Genomic DNA, 13,456 nt, shown 5'->3' on the forward strand with positions numbered 1-13,456 from the left:
CGATATTATGTAGGACAAATAACATATTTTGACAAATTATGAAAAAAAATCATAAACTCATAAGTATTGAAAAATTGCAATCCATTTAGATCTGTATAAGAATAATACGGTGAAATGGCGTAAGTAAATGAGTTCAGTCACACTACTTCGAAAACACGTACTCTGGTTTTTTTATGATTTACCTAGTTATACTTGAAAATGAATAAACTTTATACAATATTTAATTTATAATCTTTAATCAATTACCTTCAGTGATTTTATTTATTTTTGTAAACCGACCTAAACTTTTTGATCAAATTGTATTATTTTTATGCAGAATTTAAGTTAAATAACACACACTCCCAATATTATTTTACTACAATTAGTATATACGAATTAAAAGTTGTAAATATTTTTGGCTTTGTAGACAAAATTATGCCGTTTAACACTATTTATTATTATAATAGCTAATAATACATAATATAGAGACGGAAGCAAATCAAAACTGTCCCACTAACAATTTTTATTGCATTATATTTTATACGATCCTGCATAGTAATATATAGGTACTGAACTGCAGTGTAACTATATACTAAAAAATATTATCATTTTAATAATATAAACATATGAATAAAAATAAAGAACAATAATGAAAGGAATCCTGTCATGTATACACTCCAGAACGCACAAAAAGTCCTCGAAGTCGGGGCTAGACACACTCTTGTCATTCAACCGAGTGTACGCGAATAAACCAAGAATTGTAGCTCACGTGGATATTCTATTCTTCAATATTATAATACTTGGGTATGTGTTCAGTTATTTTATCATCATCATGTCAACAAATATCACAGTTGTGCGAGAAAATGAAAAAGATCGGCCTTTAACCCCACCTGTATGTTTTAAGCACCTTACATTTTTAAGTATTAATACAATGGATGTGTAGCGTTACACAATTTCACCCACACAATGCAATATACACCCAAATTATAAATGCGTTTTGAATTATCGTTGCAGTGATTATGATGTTGCCTATATGATTCCTGCAAGTAGCCTGGAAATAATGTATTCGACTGATATGCACGATCCAGTGGCGTACCAATTGGGTGGCATGACGGGCAAGTGCCACGGGCCCAGGGCCCCAGAACGCCGGGGAGGGCCCTCTTAAAAATGCGGCAATTTAAATAAAACAGATTACCATTATTATAGAATTTTAGTTATTAATAAGTTCTAGTAAAATTAAATCACTTTAAAGTAAAATAAATGTAATAACTAGAAAAATAACTGATACACGCAACACGCTTAGAAGTCTAGGATACCGTATTGAAGTCTCAGAAGTCTGTTGATTTCTCGATTCGTTATCAATTATCATTTATCATATCATACACTATACAGTCTATTATACTGCCCAGCTGAAAATTGAAATAACCGTCGTTTTTCGATATTATTTTGTCATTAGTTATTCTGTCATCAGTTGTGAGTCGTCGTCACTCGTTGAACCAAATAATTAATATTGTGATCATGTCAAAAAAAGTACCTAGCGGCTATGAAAAGCGTAAAAAAATGGAAGAACAAGAAAAAGTATCAAAACTGCCTAAAATAAGTGGTTATTTATAATATTTAAAAAAATAAGATTCTTATTATAATGTGTAATAAAAAATGACCATATTATTCATAATAGTATAATAAATATGCTTTTAATTATTTATTACCTTTTATAGCAGGGGTGGGTCTAGGTATAAATTGTGTGAGTAAGTGCATGCTCTTCATATTACAAATTTGTAAGGGCCCGCTGGATTTTTTTGCCACGAGCAATCAAAGTTTTAGTTACGCCACCGGCACGATCCCACTTTTATTACGAGCCACCCGGCGCTTCGTCACTCGTTGATACTAACCGGAAGTCGAGCTGCGCGCTTCTCGGGGGTCAAAAGTTACACGTAGTCTCTTTTTTTACTTCGCACTGTATCCACCACAAACCTACATCCTATCGAGTATTACGAATTCGCTGCTGCCACTGTGAAAACGGAGCTCCAATCGAAGCCAAGCCGATCGTAGCCGTGACCGTCGACCCTCGGATTTATGTACAATATATATTAGTATACTTATTAGTTCATAGTTGTGCGAGTGTACATACGATATGATATGACTATATATGAGTAGGTTTGGACAAACCGAGAAAAAAATTGCTCAACATATATAACAATCGAGTGACCCGACTGCACTACGATTTTCAGTAAAACCCTTTAATATAAGTTATCAGGCATAAATGTCAGCTTACCGACTTCATGCAATATTCTTTTATATTTTATTTTTTTATAATATTTCAAGCAAAAGTAATCTTATAATATCTGCTCGTGTAAGACTCGCTTATATTCGTATGATTTGACTCAAAAGTCGTTCATTAGCAAATGGTACAAAGGAGAGGCGTGGGATCGCCATTTTGTGGGATCGACATTATGCAATTGATTTTTTTATCGTTCTTAGAGTCTTAACACTTTACTCTAGCCCCAAAAATCTCACATGATAATTTTTACTATTTCAACTCAAATCGATGCAACCATAATATTGTATATATTTGCGAGAATTACTCTGTACAATATAATAGTAGGACTATATACTTTGTATTCGCATTACTCGCGTTAAGGAGAATTAATACGGCAACGGAGTAAAAATAAAAATGTTTACGACTCGCAAAAAATGGGTACATTTAACATTATTCGTATCACGGTTTTATTTTATTTTACAACTTTAAAGTCTTGGTTCCCGAGCCGCATCAAGTTGATTAAATTTCCCACACGAGCTTTAGTTAACCAATTCCTGATCTAAGGACACGATGGTGTAGTTATTGCGATCACGATCACGTTTCTATAACGAAGTTGTCATATTTAAATAATATATAATATAATATGGTTGGCGCCTGTGTGTGTGTGTGTGTGTGTGTGTGTGTTACATTAATATTTAATATGAACAATAAACTATTCTCTCGGCCAAGCAGTGGCAACAACTGGGGAGGGAGTCGCAGCCGCGTTAATCCCCTAATACCCTATAGGGGTCCAGAATAATTTTCACTGCTGATAATTGTTCACGTTTATACGTATTATTGTATAATTATTATTATTTTTATTACAGCTATATAAAAATAATTACGTGCATAGTATTATCGTTTGCTCCTGTTAATTTTAGTAATTGTATTGTATTTGCTGTATGATTCGTTGCAAATGCCACTACTACGGGTGGATTGGGGATGCTCAAAAAAAAAATAAAAATGTTGACTATGAAATGGTGTTTGGTTTTTTGTTACTATTGCGTTATACATAGTTATTAATGTTAAAAAAAAAGTCAATAAGATAATATAGTGGTAGGTGTGTAGAATATTTTTGTGTAGACCATTTCTATGATTGGCTTAGGCTAACTTGGCTCACGATAGTGTCACGTAAATTCGCTTCGCTCTAAAATTTCTGATGGCTGCAGTATGTTGGAGAGAGGTGTGGGAGTAGCCTCCATACGGGTTATATGAAGGTAACAGTTTTGGTTAGGTCTGCAGACCCCCCCCCCCCCCCCGGAATTTTAACCCTGGTGTCACCGACGTGCTTGCCGTATATCCGTACCCGTATTATGTCTAAATAATTACTGATTATTACATCACACATCCGTCCGGTCAACCACCGCAGACGTCCTGCAGTGATCACCTCCTCTACCGACCAATGAGTACCAAGAAAAAACTGTCTACCCGTGGAGGGTTCTCGCGGAGGGAACGGCGGAGACTGATAAAACGAACGTTTTTTATTTTGAAAAAAAAACTCCTGCGGAACGTCAATCGCTCGCGCTTCATTAGGCCCTCGGCGGGGTCGTCGTCGCGCGCGCCTCATCGGAGAATGCCACCACCGCTGCCGCCGCCGCCGCCCGACACCCACCACCCACCACCACCGCCGGCCACAGACCACCCCGTCGTCCACCCACAAAAGTCGGGACGGCGCTTGCGTTGGTGGTCCACCGGGCCCAGTCTCCGGGGGGCTGCCCGCGCCCGGTCGATACGCGCACTCCCGGTCGGTGGCGGCGGCGGCGGCGGGTTAAGCGCGCACACCGACGCACGGTGACTGTGCGCCGCGTATACATGCAGAGCACCAGCGGCAGCAGCACCAGCAGGAGGTGTTCTCTCTGTTGCTCGGTCTGGTGGTGGTGGTCCTCTCCGTGTGCGGTTCGCGCGCGCCGACAGACGACACATCTCCACGGCCGACGGACAGCGACGGACGTGGGCCCCGCCGGCGCAAAATGCAGGGCCGTGTTCTCTTGTAGCGAGACCGCCGCCGCCGCCGCCGCCGCCGCCGACGCCGAGTAGACGCCGCCGACCAGCGGTGAGTAGTTAATGATACGAGCACGCGAATTTTATTTTTACTTTTTTTTTTCTACAATCGTCGCCGCCGTCACTACATGCATTAATAATAATAATTATTATAATTATATCGTTAGTGTAGGTATATTATAATAATTAATAATATTGTATTATGATATAATCGTCCCGTCAAAATACCGCGATGACGTGCCGACAACAACAAAACGTTCGTGTATATATTGTCTATCTATCATATAGCTACGTCGTCAGCTGCGATTAATTACAATTTTTGCCATTCTGTTGTTGTTGTCGTTATCTGTTTACCGATGTTTTGAAAATCGCAACGATTTCCTGTGCATATATAATATTGTGGTACATAAACATTAGTTTTATTTATTTGTCTTCAATGTCATAATATAGGCTTCTAGTGCAGGTGGACTATATGTACGGCGTTAGAACAGTGCACATATGTGCAGTGTGTGGTATATACATAATATTGCAATAACTGACAATTAAACAAATAATTATACACATTTATCTGCTATAATTGTTTATATTTCGCATTTTAGTAGCTTAAGTATGTTATTGAAGTACCTACGATGTAATGACAGACACGATTATTGTACAGCGCACCTACGACTTACCTGCCTGCTGCTAGTTGTCATTGTAAATTATAAATTATAATATAATATTGTACTAGGTAACTGTTGTGCACACGAATATTATATAATATTTGAGAAATAATGTCAACAATATTTGCTTTATATGCGTTTGTATGTTCTACTTTTCAGGTATGTCGGAGCTATAAATAATAGTTTTGGTGACACCACAATATTATATAGTTTTATATCCTAATTATGTGTACGGTTTTAATTTTAACTAATATTATATTCGAGGGGGAAAGATTTTAAAATGTTGACTTGCATAAAATCAAGAAATTATAACATGTGTTTTTAAATGACATCAACAATTATTTATCAAGAAATTGAACTTAATTCCGTTGTATACGAGATCAGATTTTAGTAAAACAACTAACAACGGATGTTTTTTATCATTGCAATACTATATATATCATACACCTATTAGAAAAGTACGATTTTGTTAAAGTTTTAATATTGTTATAAATAAGGTATACTATTACAATATAATCGTTATTCCAAAAACTAAATACATTTTCAAGCGTAATTAAACATTTTTTGATTGTATATTTGTATCTTAAATATTTTAATTATCTAACATTTGCTGGTTTCAAGAACTTTGAAATATATTTATACTACGTTATATATTTTATACAATTGCCTTGTAAATTATGACACAAAAATGTTGGCCCTTCGCAAACCTCAAATAACAGATATGAAATTTCTAAATATTATTAATTATAGTTTGGATACTATTAAAGACGTTTACTTCTCTCTCGGTTTATTTCACTCCGTTACATAAAAAAAATGTAATGTATACTGGCACTTAAAATACGTTTTATCTTTATTTGAAAAAAAAAACTTTTGATAGACTTGCATAATTCAAAAACATATATATAAACTGCACGTTCTATTAATGCAATTAACTGTTAATTTACAAACTATGAGTAGTAGGTTTAAATTACAATATCCTTATAAGATATTATAGGTATTTCACTACCTTTCATTTATGGAAATAAAATATGTAGGTCCAAACCTCTAAATATTATATTATTTCGGAATTTCTGTCTTATAAAATTATTGTGGAGGTATTCATTATTATGTACTTTGTTCGCTACAATTATAATATCAAATTATCGTAGTTGTGTTAACCCTGTTAAACTGTGTACCTCCGAGTTGAAATAACCGTTTCAAAGTTCAATATTTTTTTAATCCCTTCGTGTTAAAATAGTTTTCAAAAATTAAATTCGTTATGTGCAAATCTAAGTGTAATTAGTATAAACTGTATATTACAAATGTATAACGTATATTGCCGTATATAGGGAACCCTTCGATTTGTACGTTGTCTGCCAAATTTCCGGTCGACCCCCATAACGCATTGCAAAATCAATATTGCAATAAAATCAAATAATATTCTTAAAAACGAAACAAATACACGAGAAAATCCCATTGACACTACGATATTATGGGGTGTTTAGTGTATAGTGAAACTCGACTAACCTTGTTGAATATTTGAATGTGATCATAATTTATTACAAAATGTGCCAACCTATTTATTTGTCAATGATAAATTTACTTAATTTTGACTAAACATTTCAAAAATTATTAATATTTAAAAATAAAAACATTTTTAAGTCATCCAATTTATATTTTTCGTTTTTAATTTAAAAAATAATTTAATATTTTTAGGTATAAAGGCTGAAAGATTGAATATTGTATTATCTAGCTATTTTTGCAATTTTACTGATCTAAAATTTTTATAAAATTAATATACAATTTGAAAAAAAACATAAGTTGTGATCGAAATATTCACTTATATTATTTATTATTTAGCTAACAAATTAAAAATAACAATTTCACATGTTTAAATGTGACCGAAACGAGACGAGTGTTAGGTGGGTATAATAGAATAATTAATTAAAATACCGGGTAAGGTCGCAATGTGTAATCTACATGAAATACGCAGGTAGGTACTTACAATATGATATCTACCTACTCCATATTATATTTCATTTAGGAACCCGAATTGTTAAATGTTTCTTAAAATGTTTAAAATAATTAAAAACATGATTATACCCTAAAATATGTGTTGTATTATATCAATTAATAATGTAGGTGTTCTGTTGAATTAACATGACTTCTACTTCGAGTAATTCGTTTATATTAAAACTGTAAGCTACCTAAATATTGAAACTGCTGCACCAAATTTACCTAAATATTAACATTATTTTGTCTCAGTAATTAATTAACTTTGTACCTATATTATAAGCTTGTCCAAAAAAATGAATACATTTCTAAATTACTTGACATTTAGTCATAAGTCGATAATACGCAATATGGAAAGCGAATTCTAGTAACTTATGGTTTTGCTATAATATCATATTTTCACTAAATAATTAGACCTAATATGTTATTTGTTAATGGATGTACATGATGACAACAATATAAAACATAACATTTATACAGAAAATTGAGGACAAAAAGGTAAAATGTTATGAAATTCATCACACTATTGCCGAAGTTTAGTTTACTCAATTGTCATTTGTCACAAAATGTTTTTTACCTCTTGTTTTATTATCTTATACATAATCCATAATCCTTAATACCTTGTGACACAATCCCATCACTTAGATGACGACAATTTGCTGAAAATCTGGCAATTATCCTTTATATTGTCCCTTAAAATTACTGTGTGTATACTGTGTATGATCGAAATGAACAAATGCTAAATTTAATTTAACTTACATCATTGTTCTCCTCTGTTTTATATTTGAGAAGCCAGGCAAGAAATAAAATTTGGTAAAATTTTTATGATTGTTAACCTGAAGTAAAGAAAACATTAACAGCAAACAAATCGAACATTAATCCCATATAACATATTATGCTTTTAATCATACGTAATTCCCACATTTCATTCGTAACTATAAGCACATCGCTTGTCAGATGGAAATAAATATTTCATTTAATGAATATGTGATGAGTATTGTTTTTACAAGAGGAATCCTCATGCATACAATACTTAAAGTGTATCGTACTTAAATCATAATGATAATGGTTGTAGGTTCAGGTGTATAAAACTGTATTTATACATACGGATTTACTGCTCCCGAATAATGTTACATTTCTATTCATTTTCAAGCAATCACAAGAAAAAAGATAATTATTATTTATACTATGAAAAAAAGTATGTTCCATTTGAAAATGTTCATATTTTTTGTTTTGCCTTAAATATTGTATATTAAGCTCCGTTAAAAATGTAATTCAGTGCATTTATAATACTAAAGCGTAAGAGATACTTTTATTATAATCGTTGTTAATTTATTAATAGTTATTTCTTTTTCTATAAGCTTCCTTGATAATTATTAATAACTATATCATTATACTTAATAATTATTTTAACAAAAATTGATGTATTCAATTCATATGTACTTAATACTATAACATTTTTCTTGCTTTTTCAAAATAGAAGTTTTCAAGTCTTATAGTTTTTGTCAATCTGTATCATTACGTTTAAACTATTATCTATTCACATACTAAATGAATAAAATAATTAATACACAGGTAATAAAATATTTGCTAAATTTGATTAATTTAAAAATTAAAAAATATTCTATGCACGTTTTAAAATGGTTAATATCAAAATAGTTTTAGTCAAAAAAGAAGCACATCGGCAAAACCTTTCAAAATTCTAAGCAAACTTTTTGCAAATTTTGCTTAGTTTTGTCCATCTAATTCTAAACAGACAAATTTACTTTTGATGTTAGTTGTTAGTTTATGTTACTTAATACAAATAAGTAATGACAAACTAAAAACACAAAAGTTCTTAAAAAAAACCTTTTTTTTTTACCTATTTCGTGATTTTTTTTACATCGCAAATACTTCTAAATATAGTAATTTATCATTCATACACATCGTAATATATAATATATAAATAATAAACTAGTTACCAACTCTTTTTTCAGATAGTTTGTTAACTAATACCTAAAAAATAAATATATCCGATCAGGATTTAATACACTATGATTTATACTAAAATTATAATATTGTAAAGAATGATTTAAACGCATTATTAGAAAATAATATAATATTATTTAAAGCGATTAAACAAACAAAACTTTTTTTCTTGAATTAAATGATTATTTTTTTGATTAGATAACCAACAACAATACCGTTCGATACCGGCCGAGTGTTTTTTTTTTTTTTTTTCAAGGTGGGGAAAATTCTCTATTTTTTGTTTATTGTTAAAAATAAAAGTAGATAGTAAATGAGATACAAAATGTATTTTGAAAAAATATGTTATTTATTTACGCTTTCTACATTTTTGTATATAGTATAGTATGTTGATGTGTATTATATATGTATTATAAGTATATTATATAAAATGCGATGGTATAAATGATATATGTATATATCATTCATACCTATGAGAATATAATATTGTACACTTAAAAGTTATAACTACCTACTATAATGTATAGATACTATAGACTTCAAATAATATAATACTTTTCTGCACACATAACGTATAATGGCTGCATCGTGCATATTATGAGTATTATAAACAGATTCCTTCTAAAAAGAAGTGAATATTTATAAGTTGACTGAATGTATCTATATATATTTACAAAAACCTATTGTAAAAATCAATACAAAATGTCATTGTAAATAACTGTTTACTATAATGGCCAATAATGCTGCCAATTTATTTTTTAGATAAATAATTTTGAAAAAAAAAACTCACAATAAACATTTTACACTTTAATATTTTGTCCTCGACAGATTTCAAACGCTTTGAAAGATATGATAAACTTAACAGTAACAAGTCAATTATACGTTTCCGGCAAACTTAAAACTCCTTTCGAACTTGTGTATTGTTAACTTTGATTTTCCGGTGATGCACCGCTGCTGTGACCATCATGGTATGATACAACTTATAATTGGACGATGTATATAAATACATGCACCGTGATTTGGTGTTTTGTTATATTATATTTACTTTCTTCCGGATTCCAATTAAAATGTTGTCGACAGACGTATTAAAAATGTTTCTTTCGGCTGCGTTACGAGATTAAAACTCGTTAACTATACAGAGTCCTAAGTGCTGTACTTTTTTTTTCCGTGTATATCCTCCCGTAATAATATGTGTGCGTGTAATACGTTTTACACTAAAGCTGTATCGTTCCTCCAACGTGTGCAATATTTGCACATTCGTCATTACATGTGTATAAACCAACGGAATATTGTACAAAAAACTAAAATACCCCACGGGTATGTGAAGGATTTGTTTTATATTTTTTGCACGCAATTGTAGGTAAGTCCGTTCATTTTGTCCGTGCCTGTCTCTATAATCCCTAATAAATGTCCACTCGACATACACACCTGACCACCTAATTAGTTCGAATGTCGACAGCGTATGTCACTAATGGACAAAAAATGTGCCTCGTTGTGTTTTATAAAAAATCCGATTTTGATGCAATGCAGTGGACACACAGGATGTAAATAATATATCACACCGAAACTCGTTCAAATTTCAATGGGCCTCGGTCGCCCATTCAGCAGCACTTTAGCGCCTTAATTATTATTTAATTTGTTAGGTATATGATTTTTTTCAAAACATGCAAATCCCATTAACGGTACTATTTGTATTCGAGATTTATCGAATAGACACAAAAACTCGTGTTCTTGGCTATAATTTCCTTGTGTTGAAAATTATGGCATTGAGCCAAGTCAATTCATAGAATTTCCCAGGAGGCAAGTACCGGGCCCCGTAATTCTTAAACAAGTACACCCGTTAAATAATAATAAGTGGTAATGGCATGTGATTTTCAACAAACGAGGGATACCTTATATATTATTATAAATCGAGTTTTCAAAAATATGTGTAAATCAAAAAAAATCAACACCACTTGGATATCTGAGCACAATTTATCATTTTAATTATAATGTTAATTCATTCCTAACTTTTTACACGCACATAATGAACGTATAATTGAATATAACATAATTATAACGAAAAATAAATACCACCATTTTCATGGCAATATAAAAATATTGTTATTTTTAATTATTATTTTGTTTATGCGCAATTATTAACCAGGGCAATTTCGCTATGCGTATATAAAGTTTTTCGTGTGAACAGAAAGGGTAGGTAGGTACACATAATCATAACGACATATATTATTACGCTAGAATAGTTTTTATATACAAGCTTTTTCCACCACTCGACCTATTTTTATCAGATATCCTGAATGAAAAATTATTCAAGTGCGTCAATCCTGAAAACGCCATAACACGGAGATTGTATGACGTTTATTTTTAAAATGCACGGACAAATTTTTTTATGAACCCGACCGAACAATTGACCGCGTGAATAAATTTAAAACGAACTCGTGAACCAGAGAACAATAAGCACATAACATAATTTTGACTGCACGCCTGCACCGTGTAGGTAGGTGCTGTGTTTGGACGTTATTTTTAACGACCGAAATTGTTTGTTGTATTTGATATCATGTAAAGTATAGTGTTTGTTTCACAATACCAGAGTCATCACGGTCATGCGGAGACAATATATACACGAGAGAACTACTTTACTTCGGGATGATATATTTGACATATTTTTAATGATATGCATAGTGAGTTATGACAATAATTACACCACACTCGGTCCGCCAGAACATGTCCGTACACCAGCACCTATATTGTATATTTCATTACCGTTATTGACTTAAATTTATTGTATAATAATTAATTGTACTGCGCAGGCTGTTCTGATGATGATGTGTATGGATATAACGTAGTGTGAAATACCAACTGAACATGCGCTAGTTCCGTTAATGTGATGACATTGATGCGGGTAGTTTTGATTACATAATATGAACAGTCTTGCAAAAAATACTTTTGAAAAAGTATCAAGACACTGATCTAGTATTTAAATAAAAAAGTATTAAAAATACTTTTAAAATGCTATTATAGAAATGTATTTTACGAATACTCACGAAGTATTTGAATACAAATACAAGTATTTTTTTTTAAATTTTAATAATTTTATACTATATAATATATTATGTGTATACTGTATATCAGTATAGCCTACAGGTTATGTTACCACTACAAAAGATTTTATTATTTTAACAGTTTGAAAAATACTATAACATGTCAGACTATGTAGGGGTAAATACAGGTTCATATACATTTCTCAACAAATATTCATAAAATTAAATGACAAAAAAAAAAAGTGATATTAAACAATCGATTCCATAAAATATATTTTCACTATTTTTTACCATATTATATTGAAGAAAAATTCCATTACAGAAAATAAACACCTATCAGTAGTTGATTTGCGGTTCATTACTGTGTTGTCTATTCATTAGGATAATGTATTTGGCTTAATTCAAAACACATACTACGGGTCAATTTTATTTTATGATGAAATGATATTAATAATAATGGCGTCAATATGGAAAATTTGAATACTTTCAGTGTGATGGCATTAGTGTTATGTCGTGATTATATAGCTCTGATTTCGACTATCTATTTAAATCCATACAAGCGAATAGCGTCATAGCGATAAAGTAGTTTTAATTATTATTTAAATATTAATATTTGTATAGGTTGATGTATACACTATACACGCATATTATATTTCTTTTAACTCTTAAGCAACTTAAGCCGTAGCTCTAATATTCCCGAAATAATACCGCACAAAACCTGGATCGTGTCGCATTAGAGAAAACATCGTTCACATTTGAACACAATGGCCGCCTGATTGGGGTGAATTTTTTTCCTCGAAATGTTATAGTTCTCAAAATCGCGTATTCCACTCGGTGTATTTATAGCTTTTCGTCTTATAAATACTAAAATACGGTAAAAATATTTTGACGGTAGGTATGTATAATATAATGTATACCATACAATACTATGTACTATATTATAGTATTATACTGACAGACACTAACGTTTTCACGATCGATATCATATAAGTATGCATAAGTGCGATTATATATTTCTCCTCGAATTCTTCGGTAAAATTTAAAACAAATATCGCGTAGGTGCACCACGACGGTAACTGTTCTCTATCGGAATAATAACCCACTCGTTAGGTCCACTTCGACGGAATGCATTCGCATAATTGTACAATTCCAGTCGCTGTTTTCAAATGAATCCACGTCGTGTGGTGCAGGTTGCAGCCATTTTAGCTGCTGACGTATTTGAAAAACTGCAGTTTGGTCGGGTACGGTCTGCAGGGGAGGTTTTGAGTATTTACCCCCCCCTCCCCTCCCAATTTCATAATCCTGGCTACGACACTGGGTACAGTGGACGAGTGCAACGAATCGTTAATAATAATTTTGGTGCATCATCTCGTGTAAGACTATACTATATTATTATTATATCATCTCATCGGTCCATATAAGCACGTTGCACGTATATACTCTCCGCAAACATATTGTTACGGTATTATATAGAAGTGTCATAGACCGATAAGATTTTGAATTTTGAACACCAGCTG

The 13,456-nt window shown here is 31.9% G+C and overlaps 1 protein-coding gene across 4 annotated transcripts in view; it reads left to right on the plus strand.

Annotated features, from left to right (window-relative positions):
- Positions 1–4,078: 4,078 nt before the first annotated feature.
- LOC111041727 (glutamate-gated chloride channel) overlaps positions 4,079–13,456 on the plus strand; it is a 39,597-nt gene continuing 30,219 nt past the window's right edge. For all 4 annotated transcript variants that reach the window (XM_022326110.1, XM_022326112.1, XM_022326109.1 and 1 more), the window contains exon 1: positions 4,079–4,331. The gene's annotated coding sequence lies outside the window, so the exon portion shown is untranslated. The remainder of the gene's footprint in view (positions 4,332–13,456) is intronic.

Source organism: Myzus persicae, unplaced genomic scaffold, assembly GCF_001856785.1.
Source record: "Myzus persicae strain clone G006 unplaced genomic scaffold, MPER_G0061.0, whole genome shotgun sequence".
Classification (NCBI taxonomy): domain Eukaryota; kingdom Metazoa; phylum Arthropoda; class Insecta; order Hemiptera; family Aphididae; genus Myzus; species Myzus persicae.